At 38.9% G+C, this 12,444-nt stretch overlaps 1 protein-coding gene across 5 annotated transcripts in view; it reads left to right on the top strand.

The window, feature by feature from the left end:
* Window positions 1-12,444, top strand: part of Erbb4 (erb-b2 receptor tyrosine kinase 4) — a 1,072,248-nt gene that overhangs the window by 545,902 nt on the left and 513,902 nt on the right. The window lies entirely within an intron of this gene.

Genomic DNA, 12,444 nt, shown 5'->3' with positions numbered 1-12,444 from the left:
GGAAATCCAGGACTCAATGAGAAGATCAAACCTAAGGATAATAGGTATAGAAGAGAGTGAAGACTACCAGCTCAAAGGACCAGTAAATATCTTCAACAAAATCATAGAAGAAAACTTCCCTAACCTAAAAAAAGAGATACCCATAGACATACAAGAAGCCTACAGAACTCCAAATAGATTGGACCAGAAAAGAAACACCTCCCGTCACATAATTGTCAAAACACCAAACGCACAAAATAAAGAAAGAATATTAAAAGCAGTAAGGGAAAAAGGTCAAGTAACATATAAAGGCAGACCTATCAGAATCACACCAGACTTCTTGCCAGAAACTATGAAGGCCAGAAGATCCTGGACTGATGTCATACAGACCCTAAGAGAACACAAATGCCAGCCCAGGTTACTGTATCCTGCAAAACTCTCAATTAACATAGATGGAGAAACCAAGATATTCCATGACAAAACCAAATTTACACAATATCTTTCTACAAATCCAGCAGTACAAAGGATAATAAAGGGTAAAGCCCAACATAAGGAGGCAAGCTATACCCTAGAAGAAGCAAGAAACTAATCGTCTTGGCAACAAAACAAAGAGAATGAAAGCACACAAACATAACCTCACATCCAAATATGAATATAACAGGAAGCAATAATCACTATTCCTTAATATCACTCAATATCAATGGCCTCAACTCCCCAATAAAAAGAAATAGATTAACAAACTGGATACGCAACGAGGACCCTGCATTCTGCTGCCTACAGGAAACACACCTCAGAGACAAAGACAGACACTACCTCAGAGTGAAAGGCTGGAAAACAACTTTCCAAGCAAATGGTCAGAAGAAGCAAGCTGGAGTAGCCATTCTAATATCAAATAAAATCAATTTTCAACTAAAAGTCATCAAAAAAGATAAGGAAGGACACTTCATATTCATCAAAGGAAAAATCCACCAAGATGAACTCTCAATCCTAAATATCTATGCCCCAAATACAAGGGCACCTACATACGTAAAAGAAACCTTACAAAAGCTCAAAACACACACTGCACCTCACACAATAATAGTGGGAGATTTCAACACAACACTCTCATCAATGGACAGATCATGGAAACAGAAATTAAACAGAGATGTAGACAGACTAAGAGAAGTCATGAGCCAAATGGACTTAACGGGTATTTATAGAACATTCTATCCTAAAGCAAAAGGATATACCTTCTTCTCAGCTCCTCATGGTACTTTCTCCAAAATTGACCATATAATTGGTCAAAAAACAGGCCTCAACAGGTTCAGAAAGATAGAAATAATCCCTTGCGGACCACCACGGCCTAAAACTTGTCTTCAATAACAATAAGGGAAGAATGCCCACATATACGTGGACATTGAACAATGCTCTACTCAATGATAACCTGGTCAAGGAAGAAATAAAGAAAGAAATTAAAAACTTTTTAGAATTTAATGAAAATGAAGGTACAACATACCCAAACTTATGGGACACAATGAAAGCTGTGCTAAGAGGAAAACTCATAGCACTGAGTACCTGCAGAAAGAAACAGGAAAGAGCATATGTCAGCAGCTTGACAGCACACCTAAAATCTCTAGAACAAAAAGAAGCAGGAGGAGTAGAAGGCAGGAAATAATCAAACTCAGAGCTGAAATCAACCAAGTAGAAACTAAAAGGACCATAGAAAGAATCAACAGAACCAAAATTTGGTTCTTTGAGAAAATCAACAAGATAGATAAACCCTTAGCCAGACTAACGAGAGGACACAGAGAGTGTGTCCAAATTAACAAAATCAGAAATGAAAAGGGAGACAGAACTACAGATTCAGAGGAAATTCAAAAAATCATCAGATCTTACTATAAAAATCTATATTCAACAAAACTTGAAAATCTTCAGGAAATGGACATTTTCCTAGACAGATACCAGGTACCGAAGTTAAATCAGGAACAGATAAACCAGTTAAACAACCCCATAACTCCTAAGGAAATAGAAGCAGTCATTAAAGGTCTCCCAACCAAAAAGAGCCCAGGTCCAGACGGGTTTAGTGCAGAATTCTATCAAACCTTCATAGAAGACCTCATACCAATATTATCCAAACTATTCCACAAAATTGAAACAGATGGATCACTACCGAATACCTTCTACGAAGCCACAATTACTCTTATACCTAAACCACACAAAGACATAACCAAGAAAGAGAACTTCAGACCAATTTCCCTTATGAATATCGACGCAAAAATACTCAATAAAATTCTGGCAAACCGAATTCAAGAGCACATCAAAACAATCATCCACCATGATCAAGTAGGCTTCATCCCAGGCATGCAGGGATGGTTTAATATACGGAAAACCATCAATGTGATCAATTATATAAACAAACTGAAAGAACAAAACCACATGATCATTTCATTAGATGCTGAGAAAGCATTTGACAAAATTCAACACCCCTTCATGATAAAAGTCCTGGAAAGAATAGGAATTCAAGGCCCATACCTCAACATAGTAAAAGCCATATACATCAAACCAGTTGCTAACATTAAACTAAATGGAGAGAAACTTGAAGCAATCCCACTAAAATCAGGGACTAGACAAGGCTGCCCACTCTCTCCCTACTTATTTAATATAGTTCTTGAAGTTCTAGCCAGAGCAATCAGGCAACAAAAGGAGATCAAGGGGATACAGATCGGAAAAGAAGAGGTCAAAATATCACTATTTGCAGATGATATGATAGTATATTTAAGTGATCCCAAAAGTTCCACCAGAGAACTACTAAAGCTGATAAACAGCTTCAGCGAAGTGGCTGGGTATAAAATTAACTCAAATAAATCAGTTGCCTTCCTCTATACAAAAGAGAAACTAGCCGAGAAAGAAATTAGGGAAACAACACCCTTCATAATAGACCAAATAATATAAAGTACCTCGGTGTGACTTTAACCAAGCATGTAAAAGATCTGTACAATAAGAACTTCAAGACACTGAGGAAAGAAATTGAAGAAGACCTCAGAAGATGGAAAGATCTCCCATGCTCATGGATTGGCAGGATTAATATAGTAAAAATGACCATTTTACCAAAAGCGATCTACAGATTCAATGCAATCCCCATCAAAATACCATTCCAATTCTTCAAAGAGTTAGACAGAACAATGTGCAAATTCATCTGGAATAACAAAAAACCCAGGATAGCTAAAGCTATCCTCAACAATAAAATGTCTTCAGGGGGAATCACTATCCCTGAACTCAAGCAGTATTACAGAGCAATAGTGATAAAAACTGCATGGTATTGGTACAGAGGCAGACAGATAGACCAATGGAATAGAATTGAAGACCCAGAAATGAACCCACACACCTATGGGCACTTGATTTTTGACAAAGGAGCCAAAACCATCCAATGGAAAAAAGATAGCATTTTCAGCAAATGGTGCTGGTTCAACTGGAGGTCAACATGTAGAAGAATGCAGATCGATCCATGCTTATAACCCTGTACAAAGCTTAAGTCCAAGTGGATCAAGGACCTCCACATCAAACCAGACACACTCAAACTAATAGAAGAAAAACTAGGGAAGCATCTGGAACACATGGGCACTGGAAAAAATTTCCTGAACAAAACACCAATGGCTTATGCTCTAAGATCAAGAATCGACAAATGGGATCTCATAAAACTGCAAAGCTTCTGTAAGGCAAAGGACACTGTGCTTAGGACAAAACGGCAACCAACAGATTGGGAAAAGATCTTTACCAATCCTACAACAGATAGAGGCCTTATATCCAAAATATACAAAGAACTCAAGAAGTTAGACCGCAGGGAAACAAATAACCCTATTAAAAATGGGGTTCAGAGCTAAACAAAGAATTCACAGCTGAGGAATGCCGAATGGCTGAGAAACACCTAAAGAAATGTTCAACATCTTTAGTCATAAGGGAAATGCAAATCAAAACAACCCTGAGATTTCACCTCACACCAGTGAGAATGGCTAAGATCAAAAACTCAGGTGACAGCAGATGCTGGCGAGGATGTGGAGAAAGAGGAACAATCCTCCATTGTTGGTGGGATTGCAGACTGGTAAAACCATTCTGGAAATCAGTCTGGAGGTTCCTCAGAAAATTAGACATTGAACTGCCTGAGGATCCAGCTATACCTCTCTTGGGCATATACCCAAAAGATGTCTCAACATATAAAAGAGACACGTGCTCCACTATGTTCATCGCAGCCTTATTTATAATAGCCAGAAAATGGAAAGAACCCAGATGCCCTTCAACAGAGGAATGGATACAGAAAATGTGGTACATCTACACAATGGAATATTACTCAGCTATCAAAAACAACGAGTTCATGAAATTCGTAGGCAAATGGTTGGAACTGGAAAATATCATCCTGAGTGAGCTAACCCAATCACAGAAAGACATACATGGTATGCACTCATTGATAAGTGGCTATTAGCCCAATGCTCGAATTACCCTAGATGCCTAGAACAAACGAAACTCAAGACGGATGATCAAAATGTGAATGCTTCACTCCTTCTTTAAATGAGGAAAAAGAATACCCTTGGCAGGGAAGGGAGAGGCAAAGATTAAAACAGAGACTGAAGGAACACCCATTCAGAGCCTGCCCCACATGTGGCCCATACATATACAGCCACCCAATTAGACAAGATGGATGAAGCAAAGAAGTGCAGACTGACAGGAGCCAGATGTAGATCGCTCCTGAGAGACACAGCCAGAATACAGCAAATACAGAGGCGAATGCCAGCAGCAAACCACTGAACTGAGAATAGGAACCCGTTGAAGGAATCAGAGAAAGAACTGGAAGAGCTTGAAGGGGCTCGAGACCCCATATGTACAACAATGCCAAGCAACCAGAGCTTCCAGGGACTAAGCCACTACCTAAAGACTATACATGGACTGATCCTGGACTCTGACCTCATAGGTAGCAATGAATATCCTAGTAAGATCACCAGTGGAAGGGGAAGCCCTGGGTCATGCTAAGACTGAACCCCCAGTGAACTAGACTTTGGGGGGGAGGGCGGCAATGGGGGGAGGGTTGGGAGGGGAACACCCATAAGGAAGGGGAGGGGGGAGGGGGATGTTTGCCTGGAAACCGGGAAAGGGAATAACACTCGAAATGTATATAAGAAATACTCAAGTTAATAAAAAAAAAAGATGTTCTTGTTTCATACTCTATCATTACAGTTTGTTATTTAGGCATTCAAAGTAAAGAGGTATTTTACAGTCACATGTGTTTTAACACACCTACATGAATTGGAGATATAGTCTATATAAAATCAGAGAAAGAAGAAACAACTGAAAACAGACCTGAATAAGTACTATTAAGTTTTCTTTCTCCCATTGTTCAAGACAATATAAAGACACAGGAAAGATGATTATTTCTGGAGAAGGAGAGAAGCATGTCTGTTTAGAGTGGGTTGAAGGTGTTCATTGCAAATACATTGTGTTTATGTTGAGTGCTGGCTAAGTGTTTAATACTGAAGGAGCAGTCTACAGGTTCCTAGAATCGTGGCAAACTTAGCACATGGTATAGTTTTGTTAGAATGGTGGCGATCAGAATTTTTGAACCTTCAGTGTTACTTCTTGTTGGGTACAGTGAGCAAGAATTCTACGCTACTCCATTAGGTACAAGACATTTAGCATGCTCTCTTTTTTTCCCCCAGATATAATTAGATCAGGTATTGAATCCCACCTTCTCAGAGTGGTATAGTAATGAGTTTCAAACAGTGGGAACCTGAAAGCAGAAACCCAAAGCACAAAACAGTATCTCTCTAAGCAGAAGGAATATGGAATGCTTGTTATTAGCTTATTAATTTTTTCTCGTAAACTTCTTAATATTATGTCATCGTTAAGAATGTGTCTGCTTTAGATATTCCTAGACATGATAGGAGGGTAGGGACAGAAAGTAATTGCCTTAGGGAAGTTAATAGAAAATCTTACTGATACAGAAGCTACAATTTGCTGCTACATTTGTCACCGTCAGAGAAGGCATGATTTCTGCATTCATTACTAGCCAAGGAAACTTCCTATCCCTCAGCCATCCTCTTTCCTGTCACTAGAGTTTTCTATTCCCTCTCCTCATGATATCACAGCCATTTAAGTTCCATTTTCCTTAACACCACAATCACTATTATATTTATGAATGTCCTTACTCACAGAATGTGTTAGTGTTTAGGGTGATTTCTCATTAGGTCTGGGTACATAGAGCACAGCAGTAGAAAAATTCAGATCTATTTTGACTAGCTAAGGATGTTTTTAAACATAAATAAATAGGAAATGGCAGGAATCTCCAAGAGATGCTAATATGAAAGTAAATGAAGAAGCATGGATTTAATGCAGATAAATCTCAAGACAGATAAGGACACATTTGGGAAGCTATTATTACCTTCCACTAAGGCAATAATTCAGGAAGGAAAGAAGGAAGGAAGGAAGGAAAGAAGGAAGGAAGGAAGGAAGGAAGGAAGGAAAGGAAAGAGGGAGCAAGGAAGGGAGGGGGATGGAGGAAGGGAAAGAGGAAGGGGGAGGAAAGGAGGGAGGGGGAGAAAAGGAGGGAGGGAATATCAAATCAGAAGTTGCATCCTTTTAAAAATAGTTGTTTAAAAAACTGAGAAATAAGTCATAAGTTTGGAAATAACAAAAACAGAGTTTTCTGGAATACTCAGCAGATAAAAGGCTGTCATAGCAGACTATCCTTGATTTTCTTCATATGTGTTAGAAGTGACGGTGCATTCTCATTGGTTAGGAGATTCCTCAATCACTCAAGGCATAATGAGCTTCCATTTCATTAAGTCCGTAGAGAAAGCTGCTGCAGAATCAATGTAGACTATAGAAAATAATCTGCCTTATAGAGCAGATGCTATCTCTACATGAAGATGGTGCATCTCTCGGCGCTCACACCCTTTGAATTTGATGAGACAAGGAGCGTTTCTGGTCCTGAACCTCTTCAGATAAGAAAGTTTCCTCTTTGGTGAACTTTCTATGATTTCTATGTGTTACATGGTCCATGAGTAGAAACCATGATTTTATCTTTCAATGTTTTCTATTAGCAGCAAGCTCACAAAATCATTTTCTGTGGAAAATAATAGCTACAAGGGCTTAAAAGCCTTCTAGATTTCAGTTCTACTCTATTAAATGGCCATTAATGAACATCTATTCAACACCAGGGTCAGTAGGAAGAGCTCAAATATGCATACATAAAAAAGTAGGAGGCATTTCTGAATTTTAGAAATAAATTGTAAACATTAAAGGTAAGATATAAGCGTGCTGGAGATTATATAATAGAGAGATTAAACACAACAGTTCTTATGCTATGATGTGACCACTTCATCTTCAACTAATTGTCTTGAGACAATTTGTCTGCCCAGCTATTTTCTGAAGTAATATTTATAATAGCTCACATCTATTAAATACAATTTGCTATACACCTTTTCTCTATCTTTCAATGCGTATAATACCTTTGTAATAGGTATATTTTTGCAAATTTTCTAAAGATGAAAAGACTGAAGTTTTTAAAACTTGAAAGTTTCGTCAAGTTTACATAACTAGTAAAGCCAAAGGCTAGACTTAAGGCAAATTCGCCTGTCAGTCCCACCTCAGGCCATTATGCTCTTCTATGGTACCTTTTATATTCGCTAATGTATAAAATATTATATATATATATATATATATATGTGTGTGTGTGTGTGTGTGTGTGTGTGTGTGTAATAGTCCACATATATGTATATAGGAAAATTGTATTGATTTTCATAACAAGGCTGTAGAACAATGAAAGTGCTATGTTACTGAGATTCTTTCTGATGGCCTAAGGACTGGTACAAGGAAGAACGGACCTGACTATAGCATAGTTCAACAGTTAATCTATGCTTTTTGAGGTCGATCTCTATTATCCAGAGAGGCCAATATTTGCTTAAATTATGGAATTGAGACTTTTTAAGCCTTAGGAGGAAATCCCCTTGCCTGAGATTTTGTTTGCACTCAGCATATGTATCTTAGCCATTGATCTGTGTCAGAATTTCATTTTGAGCTATTTCAGAATATTTGTCTACAGAAACAGTTTAAAAATATCTAGGAAACTGGTTTTTTAAATACTAGAAAAAATAAGAGCATAAAATCAAGGTACCTGTATAACTTTTGGATTGGGACATTACCTCACATACTTTTATAAAATGGATTTTTTTTGTTATAATCTCTAGAAAGAAAATATTTTCTCGTTAATTTATTTATTTATTCACTTTACATCCTGATCACTGATCACTGCAGACTCCCTGTTTCCAGGTCCCCATTCTCCCCCTCCCGTCATCTCTTTGTTCTGTGATACAGTGAGGGTCCCTTGGGTAATTTCCTTAGCCAGGCATATCAAGTCTTTGCAGGGTAGGGCTATCCAGTCTCACTGCAGCCAGACAAGGAAGCCCAGTTATGGGAAGGATCCAAAGATAGGCAACAGCTTTAGGGATAGCCCCTGCTCCAGGTCCAGTTGTTGTGGGACCCATGTTCATACTGAGCTACAGGTCTGTTCCATATGTGAAATGGGTCTTGTTCCACCCCTTGTATGCTCTTTGGTTCATTGCTCAGAAAACTCCCAGTGGTCCAGATTAATTGACTCGTGGTATTCCGTTGGAGTTCCTATAGCTTCAGGGCATTCGATCCTTCCCCCAACTCTTCCATAATGGTCCCAGACCTCAACCTCAGTCCAATGTTTGGCTGTGGGTATCGACATCTGTTTCAGTCAGCTGCTGGGTAGAGCCTCTCAGAAGATGGTTACACAAGGATCCTATCTGTAAGCATAACAGAGTACCATTAATAGTGTCACAGACTGGTGCTTCCCCTTGGGATGAGTCTCAAGTTGGGCCAGGTATTGGTTGGCCATTCCCTCAGTCTTTGCTCCTTCTTTGTCCCTGCATTTCTTTTAGACAGGACAAAATTTGTTTCAAAAGTTTTGTGGGTGGGTTGGTGTCCTTATATCTCCACTAAAGGTCCTGCCTGGCTACAAGGGGTGACCTCTTCAGTTTCATATCCCCATTTCTAGGAGTCTCAGCTAAAGTCATCCCCATAGACTCTGGAAAGCCTCCTCTATCACAGGTCACTGGCATGTTCTAAAGAAGACTCCCTGTGCCCCCAACCCTGCTAGCCACAGATCTCCAATCACTCTCCTGGCCATTTGGCTCTCTTTTCTACATCCCCACACAGGATCCCAAACCCACCCTGTTCCTCTCTTTATTCCCTCTCCCACTGAGTTCCCTCCCTCCATCTGCCTCCTAGGATTATTTTATTGTACTTCTAAGTAAAATTTGTGCATCCTTGCTTTGCCTTCCTTCTTGTTTAGCTTCTATGGGTCTGTGAATTGTAGTGCGGTTATCCTATATTTTATGGCTAATATCTACTTACAAGTGAGTACATACTATGTATGTCCCTTTGGGTCTAAGTTACTTCATTCAGAATATTTTCTAGTTCAATCCATTCACCCACAAAATTCATGGAGTCTTTGTTTTTGATAGCTTAATAGTATTTCATTGCATAAATGAACCACATTTTCTGTACCTGTTCTTTGGTTGAGGAGCATGTGGGTTCTCTGCAGCTTCTGGCTATTAGGAATAACACTGCTGTGAACATGATGGAGTATGTGTCTTTGTTATATGTTGGAGCATCTTTTGTGTATATGCCCAGGAGCAGTATAGCTGGGTCTGCAGGTACAACTAGTCCCAATTTTCTAAGGAACAGCCGCCAGATTAATTTCCAGAGTGATTGTACAAGTTTGCACTCCCAGTAGTAATGGAGGCGTGGTCCCTTGCTCCACATACTCATCTGCATGTGCTGCTGTTCCTTGAGTCTTAAATCTTAGTCATACTGAAGGGTGTAAGGTGGAATCTCAGTGTCATTTTGATTTATATTTCCCTGCTAATGAAGGGTATTGTTTTAAGTTCTTCTCAGTCATTTGAGATTCTTCTTTGAGAATTTTCCATTTAGTTCAGTAGCCCAACTTTTCAAAATATTTATCGTTAATCTTTTATTGAGAGCCCAGTTAGTAACCTACTCCTGTTCTGCCCCTTCTACAGTTCCTCATCTTACCTCCCCACACCACCACACTTCTCCGAGAGGATGTTCCTCCCCCTGGGGCCTCTTGCTCTTGAGGGTAAGCAGTCTTCTGCTGTATATGTGACAGGGACCTCTTACCGGGTTAATTGAGACTGCTGGTCTTTGTATGAGGTCATCTCCTCCTCAACCTTTTCCATTCTTTCCCTAATTCAACCCATTGGTTAGGTTTAAGTATTTGCTCCTGTCTCAGTCAGCTGCTTTTTTGTGGGCCTCTCAGAGGATAGCCGTGCTAGACTCCTGTCTGTAAGTACACCATATCATGAATAATAGTGTCAGGCCTTGGAACCTCCCATTGAAATGGATCCCAAGTTGATCCAGTCACTGGACCTCCTTTCCCTCAATCTCTTCTCTTTATTTGTTTCTGCAGTTGTTTTTTTTTATACAAGAACAATTATGAGTCAGAGTTTTTGACTGTGGGATGGTAACCCTATCCCTCCACCTGATGCCTTATCTTTCTAATGGAGGTGGAGTCTACTAGTTCCCTTTTCCTACTCTTAGGTATTTCATCTAAAGTCCCTTCCTTTGAGTCCTGAGAGTCTCTTACCTCCCAGGTCTCTGGTATCTTCTAGAGGATCCCCCCACCTCCCACATCCCAAGCTTGCATATTTCCATTCATTCTATTGGTCCTCAGGGGTTTACTCCCCCCTAAAGTACCTGATCATGTTCCCCAGTTCCCACTCTCCCTCCCTCTGCTCCCTGTGATTGCTTTCTTCTCCCTGCAAAATGGGATTGAAACATCCTCACTTGGGCCCTTTGATTTGATAACCTTCTTGAGTTCTATGGATGATATCCTGGGTATTCTATACCTTCTTGGCCAATATCTACTTATTAGTGAGTGCATACTGTGCACGGGTTATTTTATTTGTTGGTGCCTAGCTTCTTGAGTTCTTTATATATTTTATGTATTTGTAATCTGTTAGATGTAGGGTTAGTGAAGGTTTTTTCCAAATGTGTAGGATGATCTTTTCCTTAATGACAGTGTCCTTTGCCTTATAGAAGCTTTTCATTTTCATGAGTTTTTATTTATTAACTGTTAATATTTATACCTAGGCAGTTGGTGTTCTGTTCAGGAAGTTGTTGTTATATCAGTGTTCAAGGCTATTTCCCACTTTCTTATCTACTAGATTTAGTGTATGAGGTCTTAGGAGGAGTTCTTTGACCCACTTGAACTGAGTTTTGTGCAGGATAATAAATACAGGTTTACTTGCATTCCTCTACATGCAGACATCCAGTTAGATCAGCACCATTTATTGAAGACGTTTTCTTTTTTCCTTGTATGGTTTTGGCTTCTTTGTCAAAAAACAAGTGTCTATAGCTGAGTGAGTTTATTTGTGGATCTTCAATTGGATTTAACTGACCAACTTGTCTGTTTCTATACCAATACTATGCAGTTTTTATTACTATTGCTTGGTTGTACAACTTGAAATTAGAGATGATGATATTCACAGAAATTCTTTTATTGCATGGCATTGTTTTAGCTATTTTTGTTTTTCCATATGAAGTTGAGAATTGTTCTTTCAACATCTATAAAGAATTACATTGAAATTTTGATGAGAATCACACTGAATCTGTAGATTGCTTTCGGCAAGATGGCCGTTTTTCCTATATTAATCCTACTGATCCATGAGCATGGAAATCTTTCCAACTTCTGATATTGTCTTCAATTTATTTCTTCAGAGACTTAAAGTTCTTGCCATGCAGGTCTTTCCCATGCTTGGTTAGAATAACACCAATATATTTTATATTATTTATGTCTATTGTGAAGGGTCTTGTTTCCCTGATTTCTTTCTCATCTTGTTTATCATTTGCGTAAAGGAAGACTACTGATTATTTTCTTTTAGTCAATTTTGTATCAAGCCTCCTTGGTGAGACTGTTTATCAATTGTAGGAAGTCTCAGGTAGAATTTTCAGGGTCATTATGTATATTATCATATCATCTGTGAATAGTGATACTTTGGCTTTGTGTTTTCCAATTTTTATCTCATTGATCTCCTTTAGTTGTCCTATTACTCTTCGTTGACTAATAGCTCAAAAGAGTTCTCCCTCTGTCGACACTACCTAATTCATTGCATTACTTCTTGATCAATACCCTTGTTTTTACCCTGAGTTTGCTTCATTTATACTGTCCTCACTAACACTATTGTTGTACTCCCATTTGCTGCAATAAACATGAGAGCGGGGTGCAGGTTTTGATGCAAACAGTCTCTCCTGAAAGGGGTTGAGGGATGCAAAGAGGAATGATGACACAGTGACGTAATCTAAATAAAAGATTGATCATATAGCAAAGTCTCCAAATTCTGCATAGTGTTCTTTGTGTCTTAGAATATACAACAATGATCATATATCAGCTAA

The sequence above is a fragment of the Rattus norvegicus genome, chromosome 9, assembly GCF_036323735.1.
Source record: "Rattus norvegicus strain BN/NHsdMcwi chromosome 9, GRCr8, whole genome shotgun sequence".
Taxonomy (NCBI): domain Eukaryota; kingdom Metazoa; phylum Chordata; class Mammalia; order Rodentia; family Muridae; genus Rattus; species Rattus norvegicus.
The sequence above is the reverse complement of the archived record's forward strand: the minus strand, read 5'-3'. Positions and strand labels throughout refer to the sequence as shown.